This window comes from Arvicola amphibius, chromosome 1, assembly GCF_903992535.2.
Source record: "Arvicola amphibius chromosome 1, mArvAmp1.2, whole genome shotgun sequence".
In the NCBI taxonomy this organism is placed as follows: domain Eukaryota; kingdom Metazoa; phylum Chordata; class Mammalia; order Rodentia; family Cricetidae; genus Arvicola; species Arvicola amphibius.
In genome coordinates, this window is record NC_052047.1 from 25,862,491 (window position 1) to 25,885,154 (window position 22,664).

The following is a 22,664-nucleotide window of genomic DNA, read 5'->3' on the forward strand; positions in this document are numbered from 1 at the left end:
TAAACTTCACATTTTAATTTTATATATATATATATATATATATATATATATATATTGTATACAATATTCTGTCCGTCTGTATGCCTGCAGGCCAGAAGAGGGCACCAGACCCCATTACAGATGGTTGGGAGCCACCATGTGGTTGCTGGGAATTGACCTCAGGACCTTTGGAAGAGCAGGCAATTCTCTTAACCTCTGAGCCATCTCTCCAGCCCTAAACTTCACATTTTGATCCTCTCCTAAAAGGCTAAGCAAGAAGTCTGATGTTTTGTTTTGTTTGTTGTTTTCTGAGACCAGATGCAGCTCTGGCTGTTCTGGAACTCTCTATATAGACCAGGCTGGCCTTGAACTCTATTAATTCACTTGCCTCTACCTCCCGAGTGCTAGGATTGAAGGCGTGCACCATCTAAGAAGGCTGAGTTTAAACAACAGAATGCAGTTAGGCTTCTCGAAGAGCCTAAATCAGAATAGTGTTAAATTATGGAAAGACTAGGGTTCAAGGTACATGATGTTGCTTCACACTTGTCCTTTATTTGCAAGATGAAGGACTGGCCAAAATGACTGCTTCCGGCACTCCAGGATCCCACTTGTTGCTGGCCGATTCTCCTTATTCCTTAGCATGTGCTATACAGATCATAATTAAAGTAAAATATTTAATACTTGATGAATGTTTATAGCACTCTTACTCTGTATTAGGCATGCAGTCAGAGAAAAGATAAATGCAGGCAGCTCCTTGAGGGCCTTACAAAACATCCTACTGAACACCCTGTAGTTGACCAGGGCTCTGTGAGTACACACCTTGCCATGAGAAAATCATCCTCCATTCCCTCTTCCCTCCCTTCCCCTCTCCCTCTCCTTTCTATTTTCTGCTTTCTTTTATTTAAATTCCAGTTTTTCTAAGGTAGGTATGTAACACTCCAATCATGGTGGAAAATTGATCTTACAACAGGCTTTTTATAAAAGGTGTTTTTGAAAGGCACATTCCAATTCTTGGTCTTTTGTGAGATCAGAAATGAGCATTATACAGACAGAGGCCTTTGACAGGTGGAGTTCCCCTCAAGCAGAGAGCAGCTGGGAAAGCTGTGCCCTCTGAAACTGCCTGGGTTCCGGGGCGGGAAATGTGGTCACAGAGATTTCACTCTGTGTGTGTGTGTGCACTTGAGGGCAAGGAGGACACGCGAGTGTGTGCATGTCCAATACGGAAAAGAACAATTTTTTTTAAAAAAAAAATGGGTTTGAAAGATGGTGAAGGACCAAGAAAATAAGAAAACAGTTCTCAGAAAATAATTAGCTCTTTTGTCTGTAAGCCAAACAGCCTTGATAATTGAGGTTTTGGAGGCAAAACCTACATTATTTTTCTCGGCTTTCTCTGGTAACCTTCACCTTGCCGAGGCTATTAAATGCTGAGAGGGTAACCACTGTTTGTTCCTTGGATACAAAGGCATTTCCTCTCTCTGAGTGCTTCTGTGTTTCAGCTACAGCCCTCCTCCCTGCCGGTGCTTGACAGCCCTGTGTGGAGGGCATCCTGACAGAGAGCATTCAGAGAACCAAGAGTCCGCGAGCTCAGGGACGTGATTATTATTATTTTCCCAGTTTCTTCTCTTTCCTCCACTATGTTTTGTTTAGGCTAAAGTACTTTGCATTTCCCAGCATGCACTGGATGAAGGGTGGAAGAAGCAGAGCCAAGAACAGGGGAAGGGACGGGCAAGGGGATGCTAAATCCAGAGTGTGTGCTTCCTTTCTGTAAAGGTCTTGCTGTGGACTCGTTAGCACCATTGACCTTGGAAACCCCTGAGAGATCTTAATATACTACTGTTGATTCTTGCTTATCAAAATGCCATGGAGATCATCATGGGATTTATTATTGAAACCTTTCTCTCTAGTAAATATTCAACGAAATCTGCATTCACCTCACCTGGTAAATCCGCATTCTCGCTGGTGACCTTACCCAACTAAGAAGGGGGAGAGTGCGTCTCCTCAGGTGCTGGGCTTTGTTGTCTTCCCTTCGTTCTTAATGGCCGTTGTGAACATGTGTCTAGCTCCTTATGTAGGAATGCGGTGTTCGTGTGCATCAAAAATAGGAATGTCATTAAATGTTTTGACATTATTATGTGTTGAAAGTGGAAATGCTTGACCCTGTGACAGACAGACAACAGAATGATGTAGTCACAGGGGAACAGAGTGATCTAAATCCTGGGTCCTCAAATGGAAATGATGCTGTCACTCAGAACATTTGTCCACAAGACAGAGACATTTTAATTTTCACAGATAGGGGAGGGGAGGTAAAGTGTCTGTGCCGAGCCAGAGACAATGCTAAATGTGGACCGTGAACAGATCCTCAGTCACCTGGCCCTAAAGTCACCAGTGCTAGAGTTGAGACCTATGCTCTCTAGGTCCCTTAGCATACGATTAAAGGATATAGGGACTATGTTTCATGTGTGTGGTCAGACAGTTCGCATATTCCAAATTAAGTTTAGTCATTATTCACCCTTCTATTTTCCTCGCTCACCCCCTGCCCTCTCCCTCGCCTCTCAAGTCTGCTGAATGTCCTCTTCGGCTATGTCTGTGCGCAGGCTGTCCAAGAGAGGCCATCAACACCACCCTCTCCTAACTGTTGCCTAACACGGCAGCACTTTTACCGGTCTCCAGTAATTTAGTGATTCTGAACTTGACAGTTTCTTCATCATTCCAACCATCAGCTGTTCTCATGACCTGCCTGTAACCACTTGGTAGACACACCAGAGAGAAGCATCTCCCCACCTCTCTGGGTGGCTTTGCTCTTCATGTCCGCCACAGATAAGAGGGCAAGAGGTTCTTAGATGTTTTATTTCATAGATGAGATCTGGTTTGGATTCTACAGCATCTGCCATACATGAGCTCCCCATGAAATCCACTCTGGGCTCCACATTCCTACTGTCTCGGCAAAGCGGTGTGTTCTGCCCGTGCGAGGAAACTTCTGCTTGTCACCCTCCCCCATGTGCTTGGATCGACAACTTAATATTCATGTGTCCCAGTTTCATCTGAAAAAAATGAAAACAATAGCCATTTTGTGGGATTCTGGCCCCCTCAAGATTATGTAGTCCTTGACACAGAAGCACCCCTAACGTGCTTTCTGTTAAGGATGGTGATACCGTTGCTACATGTGGTTGGATTTTTGCTCCCAAATCTCCCTCTTCCTTACCTTAAAAAAAAAATCATTTTGAAGTTAGATACCACTGGGCACAAATGATGGCAATGTCCCCACAAGCACAGACGTACAGAGAACCTCATCTGAGGACTGTGGCCCAATCTTTATCTCAGGCTCACGCTGCTGCCAGCACACTTCACTTCCCTCTCCTGCCACGCCAAGTGTGATTCCTTGAGGCAAGCTTCGAGAGCCTTCCTTGTGAATACTTGAAGCACTCCAGGGCTCACTCCAGGACTGTATGAATCTAAATAATTCATGAGAGTTATGCCTGCAATTGACAAGGACAAGGGAAATTGCATAAGAGCCGCTTATTCCGCACATGCCTTTATGCGGGCTCTGATAAGGCAGGCAGCTGGCAGAGAATTCTGTAATGAAAATGAGAACAAAACAAAGTTTTGGGGAAAAAAAAAAAACTCCAGAAAAGATTTTTAATGGACAGTTAAGTCCGAAGGGGTCGCAAAAGAAATAAGCACCCGGATAATAAAATAGGTGATGCCCTCCTCTTATTTAGTCTGGGTTGGAAATGGTCCCATTTCCTCTGATTTGAGTACTAGGGCATTTTCATGTTCAGGGTGTATGCTAAACAGAGAGTGGTCTTATGCACATAGACGCCAGAACGGTTTTTCAGTGCTGCCGATATGAGTGCTGATCAGCGCTTGCCGCCATGACGTGGTGAAGATATTCAACATTTCCGAATGCAATTTGAAAGCATTGTACCACAGAGAGAAGGGCCTTGCAACCACACTGGGTCTGTGCAGAAGACCAGACAGGTTGCAGTGACTCTTGTCTCCTTCAAATGCATCATATTGGCTTATGAAGGAAACAAGCTTGTGTCATAGGGCCAGCATGCTGTGTAAGCCAAATGCCTAGTCGCGTAACCTATTGGGACAGCCAAAACTGTGTTGCTGTTAAGCCATAAGCTCATTGCCTGCCCCACCCCCACCAGTGTGTGCGTCTGCGCGCGCCATCTGTCTGTCCATATAATGCACGTGTGAAGGCTAGACGTCAATGTTGGGACGTCTTGCTCAATCGTTCTCAACTTTATGTGAGGGGAGAGCACTCTATGATCATAGGCAGGCCCCACCATGCCCAGGTTAGTTCCCCGGATCCTGGAAGTCCAATCTCAGATCCTCATTTGAGTATCACAAACACCTTACCAACTGACTCATCTTGCCAGCCCCCATTGCCTAGTTCAAATTTACTTCAAATGGCTACATTTTCTTATCTCTAAGCATAGTGTTTCTGCTTTTGTTTACCCCAAACTATGTTCCCTCCATTTTTATCAAGCAAACACCTCTCTATCCGTTAAAGTTCAAGTCAAGTGTCATCTTTTAATGAAGGCTTTTTCGGAACCTTCCTCTCTAAACTCATATAATCATCCTGAGGAAATTCTAATAACACCTATTTTAACCTTTCCAGTGGTAATAATCACTCATACCTTGCCTGTAGTTATTTCTCAGGATTTTTTCATCAATTCTTACTTTCCTTGTATCCTATGAGCCTTCCTGAGACAGAGACTGTATCTTAATCCTCTCTACACCTCTTTTAATACCGGGCAGTGCTCCCTGTACTTAAAGATACTCAATAAAGATAGCGAAATTTATCAATAACACATTACCTCTGACCCTTGGGGACTTGCTATTCATCTTCATCTCATTCCTGCACTTCCTCTGTCATCCCAGCTCACAGGAGTCAACACAAAGTGACCTCAAATATCCCCTGAAAATACCAGGAGATCAGAGGTTAGAAATTTGACACTTTGTTTGTAAAAAGGTTGCCACCTTTCTTTCTCCTTAGGAGTTACGGGATTGGAAATCTCAGAAAGCACTTTCTATAATGCTTGAGTCTGGGGTTAAGTGAACTCCTCAAGGTCACATATCAAGTAAGGGACATCATAAGACCGAAAATTTAAGATGACGGTGAACTAGCTCTTGTGTTGATCAATCTGCCATTATAGGTAACGTTAAAGTTTTTCTCTTTGGGAGGTCTTCGGTTGGTTTACTCTAGAAATGTGACATCTTTTAAAGTATAAGCCTAAAATATCAATCTCTCCAAACAGTAATATTTATAAGAAATCTCAGATCCACTTACACATTTGCTTAAACAGCCTACACCTTCTACCTATGGTAACCCAAACACCCCATGATGAGTGGATCAGATTCCAACACACACAAACCCAGCCTTTTTCATAACAAAAACTCTCCAGGTTCTGTTAGTGCTGTCGCAGATATCCTTAGGAAAAAAAAAAAAAAAAACTGGAGTTCAAGAAGAAAAAAGCAGTGTTTTGCTGATTTTATTCTCAGTAGAACTCAAACCATAAGCCAAAGTCATAGATGAATAATACTTCAAATGAACCGAAAGTAATGAATCAATAACGTGACCGCAAATCCTGGGGAAGGAAGCGGAGTTCTGAAAACTCCTCACAGAGGCTTTCCTTCCGGGGAGCCATCTCAGCATCAAAATGTATTTATTACGGACTCACTGCAATTTCTGTGGAGTAGAAACTAAGCAAGACCCTTTCAGCTCAGTTCCATTTTTCATGTGGCTGGGTCTGCTCTCCTATCCTCTAGTTAAAGTACAACCGAAAGCGTATGTTCTGCGGGGTAAATGAAGAGATTTCTATACCCTATCATTTGCTGATTAATACAGCATCCCTAAACTCCAAAGTCACGACGACCTTATGCTTCAGGGAATTTATTTACTAAGTTGAATCTCTTGGTGATGCCTTGAGACGTGCGGCACTCTCTCTCCTAAAGGTGACTGCCAGGCGGGTGAGCATGACTTAGCACTGTACCTCACTCCTCCCATTTTATGAAGTTCAATACCAAATGCTGACTATTGTACTTGATTTTAATAAAAGCCATTGGAACTTCTTAACACAAGCTCCCATAGACCTACACAGTCAAAGAGAAGTGAAAGCCCTTCTGTTGTGTGCTCAATCCAGAAGCCTGACTCCACAAAGTCAAGGAGAGTCAAGTGACGGCGGGCTTATCTTTCCAGACATCTGTAGAGAATGAGAGGCCATGCAAAAAACTCTCCCCATTTTGGAATAGATGAAATTCGATGATGAAATTGTGCAACTATCTTCAGTGTCAGTGTAAAGAGATGTAAATGCTGGTTGAAGCATATATTATTCCCACAAAGTGGATCTGCTTATCCTAATATATATATATATATATATATATATATGTATATGTGTGTGTGTGTATATATATATATATATATATATATATCTTCATTTATGATTGGTTTCAGGAGCAAACCCTGTCAAATCCATGAACTTTTTAAGGTGGCCTGCTTCTTGACAGGTAAAAGCACACAGAGCAGGAACTAAGGCATTCCTCATGCCCTCTCATTATCTAAGAGATCTTTTTCAGAAAAAGGATTACATGGACATGACCAAGTCACAGAATCAACCATCTTTCTGCTCGGCTCTTGTCCTTGTTTGAGGGAGCAAGCAGTCACCCTGGGAAGGCTGACTAGCAAGGAGCCAACGGTAGCCTGTAACTCACAGGCCATGCTTGAGAAAAGCCATCCCGATAAAGGTCTGAGCAATGTTCCTGATAACTGTAAGAGCTCTAAGCATTCCAATGAGACCCAGAGCTAAAGAGAACCTAATGAAGCCAAGTGCAGACTCCTGACTCACAGGAACTGAGATAGGAAGCGTGTGGCTTTATTCAGGAGATGTTAGGGTCATGTTTATTATGCGGTAATCCTCCTCAAAGCCATGACTCCAATAATCCAAAGACTTCCCCTGAGCCCCACATCTCAAAGTTTCTACCACCTCCAATAGCACCAAGGCTAAGGATCAAACCCTAAACATGTGAGTCTTTGGAAGATATTTAAATCCAAATTATAGTCTATTCCCTCTCTGAAGGGAAAGAGAATAAAATGATTTCCCCAAAGCAAGGTAATTTATAGGAACTGCACAGTCAACCTCAGTTTTATAAAGCATATTTACATACATAAACTAATGCAAACAGTAACTAGGAGACAGCTATTTGGGGTCAAGGCAGGGACTGAGACAGGGCCTCACTCTTTACTAGACCAGGCTGGCTTCAAACTTATAACCCTTCTATCTCAGCCTCCCCAGTGCTGAGATTACAGGCACAAACACCACACCCGGCCCAGAAAAGTAGCTGTTCTAATGACCAAACTCACATGAAGAGACTGGGATGTAAGAGTTTCAAAACTCGTTGCTGTGAGGATCAAATGGAAACCAAAGTTTCTCAGGTGCCCACATCTACTGCTCTTACTCAGTTGTCACTCTGCAGTCCCTGGCTGGCTATGCCATGTGGCTGTCTGGCAACCTGAATGAAGCAATATCCAAGAGAAACTCTGAAATGGTTGTGAATACCGCCACCATCGCCAAGACTGCGCATGCCGTCACGAGCCCCACTGGGAAAGACAGAGCTCCTCTCCATGTGGGCTTTCCATGATCATACAATGACAGTTTAGATCCGCTCATCTCCGTGTGGTCTTTCCATGCTCATACAATCACAGTCTAGATCCCTTTGCATTCACACTTCACAGGCAGATACAGAGCTAAGAGGCGGGATACAAGCAAATAACAGTGTTACAGGAGATCACTGTTTCTGAAAATATGCTCCAGAGAATGCCCTCTCCATCAGATTAGGAAGTGTCCAGGTGGAGGACACTTATAGAATCAAATAATTTCTCAGTGTCTGCCGTGTTCCAGGTGGCCCACAGTCGACACCAACACAGTAGAGCTCCTGAAAAGTAAGACGTTCTGCCAACCCCAGTGCTGTCCAAACATTTTAACCACATATGCAATTTTTTTTTCTGGAGGCACTTATTAGTGTTTGCTAGAGCTCTAATTTCTACTTAGGAAATTCTACGAATTTGTCTCAAGGCTAATTTTCATTTCAGAGGAGGTTAAAAATTAAGTTTGACCTATAAAGTAAGTTAGAAGTAGTTTGTTTAAATTACACAGAACATGGAAGGCAGCTGCAGGTGTCCCCAAGAGCACACACTTTTCTCTCTGCTTCTAATTCATCAATTTCACCCATCCATTATAAACTCATTCTTCTCAAGGCACCTTGAATAGATGATGTTGATGAATCTGAGAATGTGAAATCACATTTGGAGACAATCGGCTGATTTCCAGAATATCTCTTCAGGGTGGTTCCATGAACCAGCTTGCCTCATGCAACCACACGTTCACGACAAAAGAAGAGAAAAGGGCAAATACATTAGGCTTCTATTCTACAAGGAGTCGCTAACGTTTCCCCCATGTTGTTCCCTTATTTCAGCTAAATAACCATGTTCAAGGGGTATATTAATCCCATTGACCTTTGCGGAGCTTTGTGGAGGAATCTTGATGTTTTCCTTTTTTTCTCTTTTTTCCATATCGAAGTCTTTGGTGCAGTTTCCCCCAGTCAGCTTTGTGGTTGTTAAGAGGAGACGATAAAGGAAGCTTAATGATTCCGTTCGTTTTCCCTTTATCAAGTCGCTGCCTACGCAGCTAACTCATTAGTACCAGAGAGAACAGAAAAGCCTTGAGGAAAATTGTGGGGGCTACTTTCACGCAGTTCTTTTGAACTGTGAGTCATCCTGACTCCAGCTCCAGCTTTAGACAAAACATTTAACTGTTGTTAAGCTTTGGGCTGTTTTGATTGGGCTTGGGAGGGTGGGTGTTTATTTGGTACATTGCTTGGTTTCTTTTGTTTGCTTGCTTGCTTCCTGTCTTTAGCTTTGTCTTACTCTTTTAAAACAGCATCCCAAGTCACCCAGGCTATATAACTAAGGATGGCCTTAAACTCCTCACCCCCTCACCTCTCTCTCTCTCTCTCTCTTCCCTAAGTTCTGTGATCACAGGTGTGTAGTGTGATGCTCAGCTCGCAAAACCTACCTATGAGCGTGCCACCTCACATCCGTGTTGAGAGGAACATGTGAGACAAGGCATGGGAAGTATTGCTGGATCCATTTATTTAAACATCCCTGTTTTTCTCTTAGAACTCTGTTTTTTGGATATGATGTCACACCTAATTGCTATAATAACACGTATATACTACCACCTTCTAACATTCAGATTTCTACAAATGAAGGAAGAGAAAAGTTATTTACCCAAGATCCCCCAGGTTATCGGGGAGAAGCATGGATCTGAACTCGTTTAGATTTGACTCTGTTCTCCCACTGCAGCAGTGTGGCATGCCCCAGCCAATGTACTGAAGTAAGCCCCCAAAATAAATATATTAAAAGTGATAATATTTAAAACTTAAGTCCTGCCCTTAAACAGCACTTCAAGTAGTATAACTGACCTTAACCTTCCTACCCATTTCCCAAGAACAATGTTCATGTTGTTGTGACAAGCTCGGGGGTCTCCTCGCTGTCTCCCAAAGACCCCCTGGTCAGTAGCATCCCACTTCCTACACACCAATGTTATGCAGCTCCATGGGCTGCAGCAGTGCCGAAAACAGAACAGAAATCGGCGCGCGCGTGCGCACACACACACACACACACACACACACACACACACGTTTCCAGATCACACTTTGTGTGAAAATATTCTAATACCTTCTTGTTCTAGAACATTCACAGCCCTTTCTTGTTTCGCCTTCCTTGATAGAATATGCCCATTTCCTAGTTCTAATTTCTATCACAGATCTAAGAAATTAATTAGGGTAAAGTAGTGGTGTCCCTAATAGCTAATGTTTAGTGTCTCTAAGTGAAAAATTTCTCATTTGGAATAGGTCTATGATACCTCAACTCGGATAATTATCCCCATGGCAGGGATGTTAGGCGCCACATGAAGATGGGCAAAATATATGTTAGAGAAACCAATGAAAATGTAGGTGCTACAAGCATCACTCCACAGCGCCCAGCGTGCGTGTCCAAGTATGTGCGCAATTGAAGGGTCGATGCCAGGGTCGTGAGGCATAGGATGTAAGGGTCACAGACAGAAGCAAATGGCTCTTTAGTTTACAGAGTCCCTCTGGATCTTCCAGGAACAGGCAGGAAGAATTTAAATATTGATTTAATTCAGAGGGGCTCAGTTTCTGTGGGCCTCTAAGCCAAAGGTTTACACTCAGTCGAACCAAAATCAGTAATGAGATTATCCCCATTTTATGGATGGAGAAAACGCAGTTCCGAGGGGATGACTGACTTGCCCAAAGTCACACAGCTGAAAGGAAAGAAAACTAAAAGACAAACCTAAATTTATCTCATCCACAAGTGGCGTTCTCCCTGCTGTCAAGAAAGCATGTGAATGGAGCCTAACACAAATTTGGGGTCCAGGGTCTCACTCTGTCTTGTCCTGTCCTTTCTTCTGTACCTGAGGCCCTGCACCCACTTAGCTACTGACCCTACTACCCAGACATGAAGAAGAACAAGATTGCTGCTCTCAGAAACCCAAACTGTGTGCAGAATTGGGGTTGTAGTGTGGAGCTGCGGGCAGGCCTGCTTTTCATCCTGCCCAGCTCCCGGCCACCGGCTAGCTTATACCTCGAAATAACAACACACAAACTGTATTCTTTTAAATACTGCCTGGCCCATTATTTTCAGCCTTTTACTCACATCTTGACTAACCCATATCTAATAATCTGTGTAACACCACAAAGTGGTGCCTTACCAGGTAGATTCTAGCGTACGTCCATCTTGGGCTGGAGCTTCATCGCATCTGGCATCTCTCTGAGGAGAGGCACGGTGGTCTGCCTCAGAGAGGAGAGGCGTAGCATCTGACTGAGCCATCTACCTCACTTCCTTCTTCCTGTTCTGTCTACTCCGCCCACCTAAGGGCTGGCCAATCAAATGGGCCAGGCAGTTTCTTTATTAGCCAATGGGAAGCCTCCATCATTTCCCCTTTTTCTGTTTAAACAAAAAAGAAAGGCTTTAACTTTAACATAGTAAAATTACATATAACAAAACAGTTATCATGCAAAAATTACAGTTACAATATTTATATCTACTTTATCTTTTATCATAACAAAGGAAAACAACTATAACTATCTATTCTTCTTCAGCTCCATCAAAGACTCCAGAAGGACACAATATTACCTAAGTAAATAAGAAATATGCAATTTCCGAACTCTAGAAATGATAGAGACATCTCGCTGCCTGAACAGTCACCCAAAGTTCTTTTGTACTTTTGGGGCATCCATCTTCAGCCTTCAGGCCCATAGTATCCAGAGACATTTCCATGAAGCAGGAAATTTCAAAGGCAGTTCAGTCAGTATCTGCTGTGTCCTGCAGAATGTCTCGCAGACTCTTTCATGAGTCAGGAACCCCAAAGAATCATCTCACATTTAGGCAAGTTCAGCAGTCCTCTCTGTGTCCAGTTTATGCAAGAGTCCAAGCAAGAGCAGTTTCTTGCCCAATGGCTATCAAACTCCATAAGTAGCCTCTTAGATGCCCATCTTCCTCTTGAAGTAGCTTGTGCTGCCAGGAGCAGATGTGTCTCATTGTCATGAAAAGTCCTAAGTTATTAAGACATTTAAGTGGAATATTCTGTAGTCTTTGAAAGATATGAAGAATGTCTATCTAACTGAAATATATCTCTATATATCTAGAAAATCTAACTAACATGACTATAAGCTTTACTATTATCGATGATTATCCATTAACAACCTATATTTCTTAATTATACATTACATTTTTAAAATGAACTACACAATCACAATACCTTAATCAGTATCAAAAATACATATACATATAACAAAATTCACCTTAAATGTCTATCAATAAAGCAAAATATATACCAATGCAAATTATTCATATCTATATCATATCCCCCTTTAAATGTAAAAGAACATTTATAAACAATATTTGGGAACATGGGCGCAGTTATTTCTCTCCAAACTGCTTCCTGCTGAATGGGGATGCTGTTAATCAGATCTTTCATGGTGTAACCTGTGTGCCAGGTTCATCTCAGTCATCAGTTGGGTGAAGTAATTTTCTGAAGGTGTTCACAACAACCTTTCAGGAGGGCGTGGTCTATCATACCACATTGGGATAGAAGCAATCCACAGTGTCTCATCCTCTGTGAAAACAAAAGGAGAATCTCTTTTCCAAAGTATCATATCCTTAGATCCAAATTCTGAAGTCAAGGTATTTTCAAAATGTCTATGGTGGATTAGTTCAGCAGCATTTATAAACAAATATCTTTTAGCAGCTGTTGCTTCTTCCTCAGCATTCAAACAATTCAAAGAGAGCATAATAACATACAGTATCAAGATTCTCCATATATTTTCCATCTTTATGTGGCTTTATTTTTACCTCTATTTCATTTATTTTTACTTTTACTTTTTGAGACACATTCTCTGTATATCTCTGTCCTGGAATAACTCTGTAGACCAGGTTGTCCTTGAACTCTCAGAACTGTCTCTGCTTCCCAAGTGCTGGGATTAAAGGTGTACGCTACCACACCTTGAACTCACAGAGATCTGTCTGTCTCTGCCTCCCAGGCATTTGGATTAAAGGTGTGTGCTACCACACCTTGAAGTCACAGAGGTCAATCCACCTCTGCCTCCCACGTGTTGGGATTAAAGGTGTGTACCACCACAACAAACTACTCTTTCTATTTTTACTTTTAAGAACTTTAACTTTAGTCTACATATATTTTCAACACATTGTAAACCATTTTGACGTTTTCTTCAACTTTGAATCTTTCTTTTACTGTATATCTCTTTTTCTGACTACATGAGTCTTTAATTTACCAAACAATATCGGTAGGACTAAAGCTGTGAGTTTGACAGCTAGATACAGCCCATTCCTTAGCTTTCTAGCCTCATGGCAGAGGTACCAGCTGTAGCCATGTTCATCACACAACTCTGTGTCGGTTCAAGGTCCCTGCCAGCAAGCAAGCTGCAGCATTCTTCTCAAAGACCACATTCAAATGCTCTGTACGTAGTCGGACCGCCTGCCTGAAAGAGTCAGAGTTTGCCCTGGCAGTACGGACCAGAATGCCAGCATTTTAAATGGCCCAGCTTTTTTCCTGCTATGGCTAAAAACCGAAAAGCATGCGTTCAGCTCTTCATCAACACCATTTAAGTGTTTCGTGGCAGGACCTCTTAAAAGAGCTCCAGGGTTTTGCAGCTAAAGCTGAGTCAGGAAGTCTCTCTCAGATGAGAGTGTTTGCTTGCCTCTTGCAAACAGAGCCAGACAGCTTTCTCAAGCTTTCTGTGGATTCAGTTATCCACGTTGGGCGCCATTCTGTAGTGTGGAGCTGCGGGCAGGCCTGCTTTTCATCCTGCCCAGCTCCCGGCCACCGGCTAGCTTATACCTCGAAATAACAACACACAAACTGTATTCTTTTAAATACTGCCTGGCCCATTATTTTCAGCCTTTTACTCACATCTTGACTAACCCATATCTAATAATCTGTGTAACACCACAAAGTGGTGCCTTACCAGGTAGATTCTAGCGTACGTCCATCTTGGGCTGGAGCTTCATCGCATCTGGCATCTCTCTGAGGAGAGGCACGGTGGTCTGCCTCAGAGAGGAGAGGCGTAGCATCTGACTGAGCCATCTACCTCACTTCCTTCTTCCTGTTCTGTCTACTCCGCCCACCTAAGGGCTGGCCAATCAAATGGGCCAGGCAGTTTCTTTATTAGCCAATGGGAAGCCTCCATCATGGGGTGAAGGGCAAGGGAGAGCAGAAGGAAGTGGTCAGCAAGAGGGTGGGAGCCATCCCACTTGGGGACAGTCTGGAAGGAGTGGCCAGAAGAGAGGCATTCAAGCAGATGCATGCTAGCCTGCTTCTTGCCCAGCTCAGTGGCCTCCCTGATAAAAGTCAGATTGTGAGGCGCAGCGGGTAACTATACATTCAGCCACATGCACACATTTTTTAAATACGTGAAGGAGCAGAATGTGGTCTGAAGCAGACCATTTGTTTAAAGAAATCTATGACAAAATAGACCTGTTTCAGAAAAACTCATAAAATGGAAAAATACGCCTCCTGTGTTAGAATGATTGCCGGTTGAAGAGGAAAGGTGGGGCGTGGGAGGGAAGAGGCACTCATCTTGTTTGGGATTCAGGACCTCATGCGGTACACAAGCCCTAGAGAGTAACAGCACAACTTCCCGGAGAAACCTAAAGAGCACCTTTAGAGCGAAGGCACACCCTTGCCTCTCCCACCCACACACCAGCTCTGGCTGCGCCTCCAGAAGTCTCCTAAAAGCACTTTGCGAGTCCCTTTGTCTTCCTGTGGAGTGTATTTGCACAGCAGATCTTTTCAGTGTTGCCAGCTTAGCACACGCCAGGGCTGCCTCATCTTTCTCAGAGGACATGCCATGCAATGTGTTTCCACGTGTCCTGCTCCCATTCCATTGTATAATTGCATGTCCAACCCCCCACCCTTGCCCCTGACCCCCTGCGCGTGCACATGCGCGCGCGCGCACACACACACACACACACTGCACACAACAGCCCCTTCCCTGCCCCTCTAGCACTCTGAGGCTGCTGCTGACTTGGAGAATTTGCATTTATTATATCTGTTGGTGGAATGCTCTTCTGTCAGATCCTCCACGAGAAAACTGTCTGCCCACGAGGGCTTCCTCATCACACCAGCTGAAGTTCCGAGTGTATATTCCTGTCATCCCCTTTCTTTCTGCCCAATCCCTTCTATTCTCATTTTACTTGCCTCTGTCCTCATTCTCTCTTCTGTTGGAAGCATGCTTCAAGATCACAAGGATTTCTGTCTCTCACACTTACTGCTGTCTCTCCAGAACCCAAACAAAATAGAAACATAGTGTACATTAGCCTGGTCTACACAGTGACCTCCAGAACAACCAGGGCTACAAAGAAAAAAGACTTATCTTAAATAAACAACAACCAAAAAAATATAAATGCTCAACAAAGGTGTTTGAGGAGCTGGGAAATAATTCAGTCATTAAAGCACTTGCCGTACAAGCATGAGGAACTCAATTGGGTCCCACCAACTACATAAAATGCTGAGCATGGTGACATCCTTAGGATCCCAGCACTGTGGAGGAAGAGACAAGAGAATCCCTAAGGCTTGCTAGCCAGCCAGCCCAGCCTTATGGGTGATCACCAGGTTCTAATGAGAGAGCGCCTGTCTTTAAAACAAAACAGACAGCTCCCAAAATAATTGTGTGGGAAGTCCTTCTGTATATGTGTTGCTTTTATTAATTAATGAATAAAGCTGCTTTCAGCCAATGGCTTAGTGGAGTAAAGCCAAGCTGGAAATCCAAACAGGGATGTAGAGAGAGAAAAGGCAGAATCAGAGAAGCCAGGTAGCTGCCAGATGAGACAGATGCCTCCACCAGAGCCCGCCAAAACTTTGCCAGTAGGCCACGTCCTCGTGGTGATGCACAGATTAATGGAGATGGGTTAGATTAGGATATAAGAGCAGCTAGAAATACGCTTAAGCTATTGGCCAAACCATATTGCAAATAATATAGTTTCTGTGTGATTATTTTGATTCTGGGCAGCAGGGAACAAACAAGCAGCCTCCCCCAACTAAGAATGATCCTCTGGTTTCCACATATATGCCAATGAACCTGCAAACACATGAGCATAATACACAAACCTCCCTGAGTACATAAACACACGTACTACACACACACACACACACACAACATTTACCACATACACACACATACAACTAATATTTGAATTTCCTTATATTCGGTGTAAAAGGCTTTCTACAGAGCTGTCTACAGATGACATGACATTTTTGAGGGGGTAGTAAGCTCTGTGAGCCTTAAACATCCAAGCAGAGGCAGGCTAACCTTTGTAGTAGAGATACTGACAAGTAAGTACTGGATAATTGACTAGACAAGATATTAGGCTGGCCTCCCACCAACCCTGACAGAGTTCTGAGACTCACTACAAGGAAGCTAACCAAAATGCTGAAACTCTAGGACCTAGGTCCATGAAAGCCAGCAAAGAAACCAGGATGGCAGGGCCAGTCTCACAGGCATGCTGAACTGGGGCGCTGTTAGCTTGGGTTTGGGGAAAATACTTTCACTTGATTTTTATTTCCAAAGTAAGTCCTTTAAAACCTCACTGTCTATTTGGAACATTATCTCCTGAATACAAAACCAGTTTTTTTTTTATAAAAAAAAAAAAAAGCAACCCATATATAATTGCAAATGAGAAATTTCAGGACAAGCTCATGCTATCAAATAACTGTATCATCTGGAAAGAATTCATCATCTCATGTAATTTAAATTCTTGCCCTTTGCTCTTGTGTGTTTCTTGTTTTTCTTTTTTCTTTTTCTTTTTTTTTTCATTAAAAAGTCTGCTTATAATTAGTTCAACTCTTCCCTCTGGGATAGATTTTAAAACAAAAACATGGGCAAATTGATTCTAAAGAGGAAGAGACGGACCGATAGCTGTGACTTCTGGAGAGTCTCTTGATTTCTATGTGGTAAGAAGCCTACCATGCCTGTGTGGAAGGATCAATGTCCTAGGGCCAAGGCAATTAGAGGTGCCAGGGAAGAAAACGCTGACGAAGGGTTTGGGGGAATTTTGTTTGGTTTTGTTTCTTACAGTAATGAGAAAATTGCTGGAGCCCAGGACCGGGAAGATGTGTTTACACTCCTTAAGGGCGGGCTGCAGTGAGGTACAGAGCTGAGAATGGGACTCTTGGCTGTGGCAGCAAGAGGTCTGCAAAGATGACCCTGTCTCTGGCCCTCCTGAGCGCAGAAAGTAGGGACATTCAATAATGACCCTTCTACTCAAAAGGAAGAGAGGTCCCTCCTAGGGCTTTCATAGAATTCACTCTCTTTCTAAACAAGGGGTCACTCCCTGTCGCCAGATTGCCAGGCTGGTCTGTTTCTGGAAAGTAGCAGGTAGGCACAAAAGAGGCAACTGTGCATAGCAGGGGCCCTGCTGGCGTGGGGACATTGGGACAAAGTGGGGAGGGAAGACTTTAAGGAATCCCCTAACACTGGGCTCCACAGTGGCTCTCTGAGGCCACTGTTCCTCCGAGGTCTCCTCTTTCAAGATCCCCGCATGTGCTTTGTTCCCAGTAGTGAAACTGCTCTCCATCCTCCAGAATCTATGCCTCATCATAGAAAGCCAGCACAGTAATAATGTTCTCTTCTGTCTCTCAAGGCAGTCAGTGTCAGCGATCTGGGGAGGCAGGAGCAAAACAAAGGGTAGCAAAATAGGTTGCTTGATGCCGTAAAAACATAGTGTATGTGGTATTAAAAGAAAAGGTCATGTGTTTAACTTGCAAGAAATCTTGAATGACACAAAGAAGAGAGGATGTAAGAAGCAGGGAGGGAGAAAAACCAGAGGCAGACTCAGTGCCCATGCAAGCCTGGCCCAAGTAAGTGGGGATAGCCAGGCTGTCTGGGGAGCTGTCTCCCCTCCTCCTGTGCCCCAGCCACAGAATGCAGAGGGCACCCCACATAACCTCCGTGGGAGTCCAACAGGCCCAGATTTTTGGTCCCACCCTGATGTCTGTCTCCCACACCACTCAACACTTCAAAAACAATTCTCAGAAAACACAGAGAAACAAGATTCTTTGGGGGATCTGTGAGCAATAGCTTTTTTCTTCAAAGAGAAATTTCCAGAAGGCAACAATCAAGAAGAAATTTTGGAAGTGGGTCCAGATTAGAAGAAAAAGACCCAGTCCTAGACAAGCAAGAAACACAGGTATTCAAATCCCCAGCCAGAGGAATCCAGGACAATCTGTTGGAGCTGATTGCCAGGCTTCTTATATCAGAGACCTTAGATTCACCTGGGTGTTACCTGCAGACCCAGGAGAGAGGCCTGGCCTAAGACAGGCCTCAGGCTGTGGTTTGGATGTGACTTGAGTGTGTCCCCAAGTTTTTGAGTCTCAGTCTCCCAAATTCTCCCTCCCTCCCTGCTGTGATGCCCTGCATGGCCTTAGGGCTGTGATGCCCTGCATAGCCCTGAGACTTTGTCAGTAGAAAGGCAGAAGTCAGATGTTTGACCTTGTTCCTCCAGAATCATGAGTCTAACTAAACCTCCTTCCTTTATAGCTGGCCAAGCCTTGAATATTGTGTTGTTGGCAAGAGAAAACAGACTCATACACCGCTTGTGGGTAGCATAGCAATCCTGTGTACCTTGAAGGGTTTGGATATTAGGGATCCTAAAACAAAGACTTAGTGGAGAGCTGCAGAAAGAAACCACTCAAATGCCACTGGTCGTTGCCATTTTTTAATCAAAGACATTTAAAGAGCATCTCTACTCTCCATCCAAGCTGCTTCTTACTTACTTACTTTTTCTGATACGCTTCCACAACAGGGAAGTTACAAACTCAGATCCCCAGGGTTTGCTCTCCTGTTGGTACATCGGGTCATCCTGGCTTAATCAGTCCTTTTAAAGAATCACCAGCCATTCTTCTGGCTGACATTTTAATCAGGTTTTCCCACGAATCCCAAAGGAGAGGAGAAATGGGATTGGAATGAAAAAAAGAAAATTCACCTCTCTCTATGTGCCAGTAAATTATAACTCCACAGCTGCCTCGGAGAAAGAACAAAGACACGTGGTGGAACATTTTTCTGACTGTGAAGATTGACAAAGCAGTAGAACCAGATTCTTTGCAGTATTGATGAGGAGTGGGGAGGGTGGAGCGGGGACAAGGGCAGCCCAGAGGAATGACGCCCTTGTGCTTACTCTCAGGCAACACTGCAAGCATCTCAGGAGAGGGACAGGAGCAGGGAGAGGCCTCTCAATGTCACTTTACAAAGATGGGGAAAGGACACACCTCGGTGCCTTCAATCAAAGATTCTATTTGAATAATTAATGTAGAGCTCTGGCTTCTGATGACGCACAACATTCTGTTGCTCACAGTGCTTCTTCTTCAAGGCCCTTTCTTAGCTTCTAGAAGGGCCTCAGGCCTCCCCTGCAACATCTTGACTTGTCAACAAGAGCTCTAGAAAGGAGTCTCTCAGGAGGACAGAGGATATGCGTCAGCCTGGAGAACCAGCGTGAGTCAGGCAGCCTGAGTTCACACCTATGCTGTGTCCTTTTCTCTACAACAAATACCAATTGTCCCTTCCAGTCACGCTGTGTGGGATGAAGGAGAAAAATGGGTGTGAAGAGGTAGGCCCACTGCACTGTTCACAGAACATGCTGAATGCACCGTGGTGGTAGGAATGCTGAGGGAGTGGGAGGAGATAGCAAAGAGGAAAGGAGCCCGATCATGACATCCTGACTGTTCTTGCCAGCATCCAGCTCCTCCCACTCCCTCACACTGTTCATCTGGTTTGGAGCTGGAATCTATAGGCATTGAATGATGCCATATGAACTAGGTTACTAAGGCCTCTGAAATAAAGTCTGTAAACTAGGTGTCTCCAACAGCAAAAGTATACAGCCCCACAGTCACAGAGACAGGAAGCCCATGGTCAAAGGACCTGAAGGGCTGGCTCCTTCTGAAGGCTGTGGTGAAGCCTCTGGTCCATGCCTCTCCGCTAGCTTCTAGGGGTCTGCTGCCCTGCTTCTGGGTCTCTTCACATAGATCTTTCCACATGGCCTCTAGCTCCATCTCCACATGGCATTCTCAGTGTGTTAGGGAACAAAATCTTCTCTTTTCATAGGGACAACAGCCACGCTGGGTTCAAACTAGCCTACATAGCCTCATCTTAGCTAATTATAACTACAACGATCCAATTTCCAAAGAGGATCCAAAGACATTTTGAAGTCTTCAAAGTATAAATTATAGGGAGGAGAGGATATAGGTCAATCCACAACCCCCACTAAGTGACCCAAGACAAGCCACTAAGCTTTCTAGAAGCCTTCGTTCTCTAGGCTGAGTATAAGAACAGGAGCACAACACGGAGGAAATCCAGAGAATCATCAGGTCATATTTTAAAAACCTGTACTCCACAAAATTGGAAAACTTAAAGGAAATGGACAACTTTCTAGATAAATATCACTTACCAAAATTAAATCAAGACCAGATAAGCAAATTAGATAGACCTATAACTGCTAAAGAAGTAGAAACAGGCCGGGCGGTGGTGGCGCACGCCTTTAATCCCAGCACTCGGGAGGCAGAGGCAGGCGGATCTCTGTGAGTTCGAGGCCAGCCTGGTGATAGAGGAGAGTTATCTGTCTATGTTACTTTCATTGGTTAATTAATAAAGAAAACTGCCTTGGCCCTTTAAGAGACAGAAAGTTAGGTAGGTGGAGTAGACAGAACAGAATTGTGGGAACAAGGAAGTAGAGTTGGGGAGATGCTTCAGGTAGTCTCCATGATTCTCCTCTCTGAGATGGACACAGGTTAAGATCTCTCCTGGTAAGCCACACCTCGTGGTGCTACACGGATTACTAAATATGGGTTAAAGGAAGATGTGAGAATTAACCAATAAGAGGCTACAGATAATGGGCCAGGCAGTATTTTAAAAGAATACAGTTTCCGTGTAATTATTTCGGGTGTAAAGCTAGCCGGCGGCCGGGTGGTGGGACGCAGCCCGCCGTTCCTTCTACAGCCTGGTCTACAAGAGCTAGTTCCAGGACAGGCTTAAAAAAAAAAGCTACAGAGAAACCCTGTCTCGAAAAACCAAAAAAAGAAAAAAGAAAGAAAAAAGAAGTAGAAACAGTCATCAAATATCTCCTAACCAAAAAAGACCCAAGACCAGATGGTTTCAGATCAAAATTCTACAAGATTTTGAAAGAATAATACCAATACTCCTCAAATTGTTCCACACAATAGAAACAGAAGAAACATTGTCAAACTCTTTTTATGAAGCTACAATTACCCTGATACCCAAACTAGGTATCACTAGGAAAGAGAATTACAGACCAATCTCACTCATGAACATTAATGCAAAAATACTAAATAAAATACTGGCAAATCGAATCCAAGAACACATCAGAACCATCATCCACCATGATCAAGTTGGCTTCATCCCAGAGATGTAGGGATGGTTCAACATACAAAAATATGTCAATGTAATCCACCACATAAACAAACTGGAAAATAAAAACCACATGGTCAACCCATTAGATGCTGAAAAAACTTTCGCTATAATAAAACATTCCTTCATGATAAAGATCTTGGAGAGAGCAGGAATACAAGGAACACACCAAAACATAATAAAGGCAATATAGAGCAAGCCAACAGCCAGCATCAAACTAAATGGAGAAAAACTCACAGCAATCCCACTGAAATCAGGAACAAGACAAGGTTGTTCACTCTCCCCATATCTATTCAATATAGTTCTTGAGGTCCTAGCTAGAGCAATAAGACACCAAAAGGAGATCAATGGGATACAAATCAGAAAAGAAGTCAAACTCTCACTATTTGCTGATAGTATGATAGTTTACATAAGCAATCCCAAAAAATTCTACCAAGAAACTTCTACAACTCATAAACACTTTCAGTAATATAGTAGGATACAAGATTTACTCAAAAATATCAGTAGCCCTCCTGTACACAGATGATAAATGGGCTGAGAAAGAAATCAGAGAAACATTACCCTTCACAACAGCCACATAAAATATCTCAGAGTAACTCTAACCAAACAAGTGGAAGACTTGTATGACAAGAACTTTAAATCTTTGAAGAAAGAAATTGAAGAAGACACCAGAAAGTGGAAAGATCTTCCATACTCTTGGGTAGGTAGAATTAACATGGTAAAAATGGCAATCTTACCAAAAGCAATCTACATATTCAATGCAACACCCATCAAAATCCCAGCAAAATTCTTCACAGACCTCGAAAGAACAGTACTTAACTTCATATGGAAAAGCAAAAAACTCAGGATAGCTAAAACAATCCTGTACAATAAAAGAACTTCTGGAGGCATCACAATCCCTGACTTCAAAGTCTGCTACAGAGCCACAGTACTGAAAACAGCCTGGTATTGGCATAAAAACAGACAGGAGGACCATTGAAACCAAACTGAAGTCCCAGATGTGAATCCACACTCCTTCAAACACCTGATTTTTGACAAAGAAGCAAAAAATATCAAATGGGAAAAACAAAGCATATTTAACAAATGGTGCTGGCATAACTGGGCATCAACATGTAGAAGGATAAAAATGATCCATAGCTATCACTATGCACAAAACTCAAGTCCAAATGGATCAAAGACCTCAACATAAAGCCAGTCACACTGAACACACTGAATCTCATAGAAGAGAAAGTGGGAAGTACACTTGAACGCACTGGCACAGAAAACCACTTCCTAAATATAACCCCAGTAGCACAGACACTAAGAGAACCAATTAATAATTGGGACCTCCTGAAACTGAAAAGCTTCTGTAAAGCAAAGGACACAGTCAACAAGACAAAACAACAGCCTACAGAATGGGAAAAGATCTTCACCAACCCCACATTAGACAGGGGTCTGATCTCCAAAATATACAAAGAACTCAAGAAATTTGTCATCAAAAGAACAAATAATCCAATTTTAAAAAATGGAGTACAGACCTAAACAGAGAACTCTCAAGAGAAGAATCAAAAATGGCTAAAAGACACTTAAGGAAATGCCCAACATACTTAGTCATCAGAGAAATGCAAATCAAAACAACTCTGAGATTCCATCTTACACCTGTAAGAATGGCCAAGATCAAA

At 43.2% G+C, this 22,664-nt stretch overlaps 1 long non-coding RNA gene across 1 annotated transcript in view; it reads right to left on the bottom strand.

Moving 5' to 3' along the window:
- Nucleotides 1-3,190: 3,190 nt before the first annotated feature.
- Nucleotides 3,191-22,664, bottom strand: part of LOC119799725 — a 30,217-nt gene continuing 10,743 nt past the window's right edge. The window contains exons 2-3 of the long non-coding RNA XR_005282934.1: nt 4,806-4,906; nt 3,191-3,455 (exon numbers count right to left, since the gene is read on the bottom strand). This is a non-coding gene — a long non-coding RNA (uncharacterized LOC119799725). The remainder of the gene's footprint in view (nt 3,456-4,805; nt 4,907-22,664) is intronic.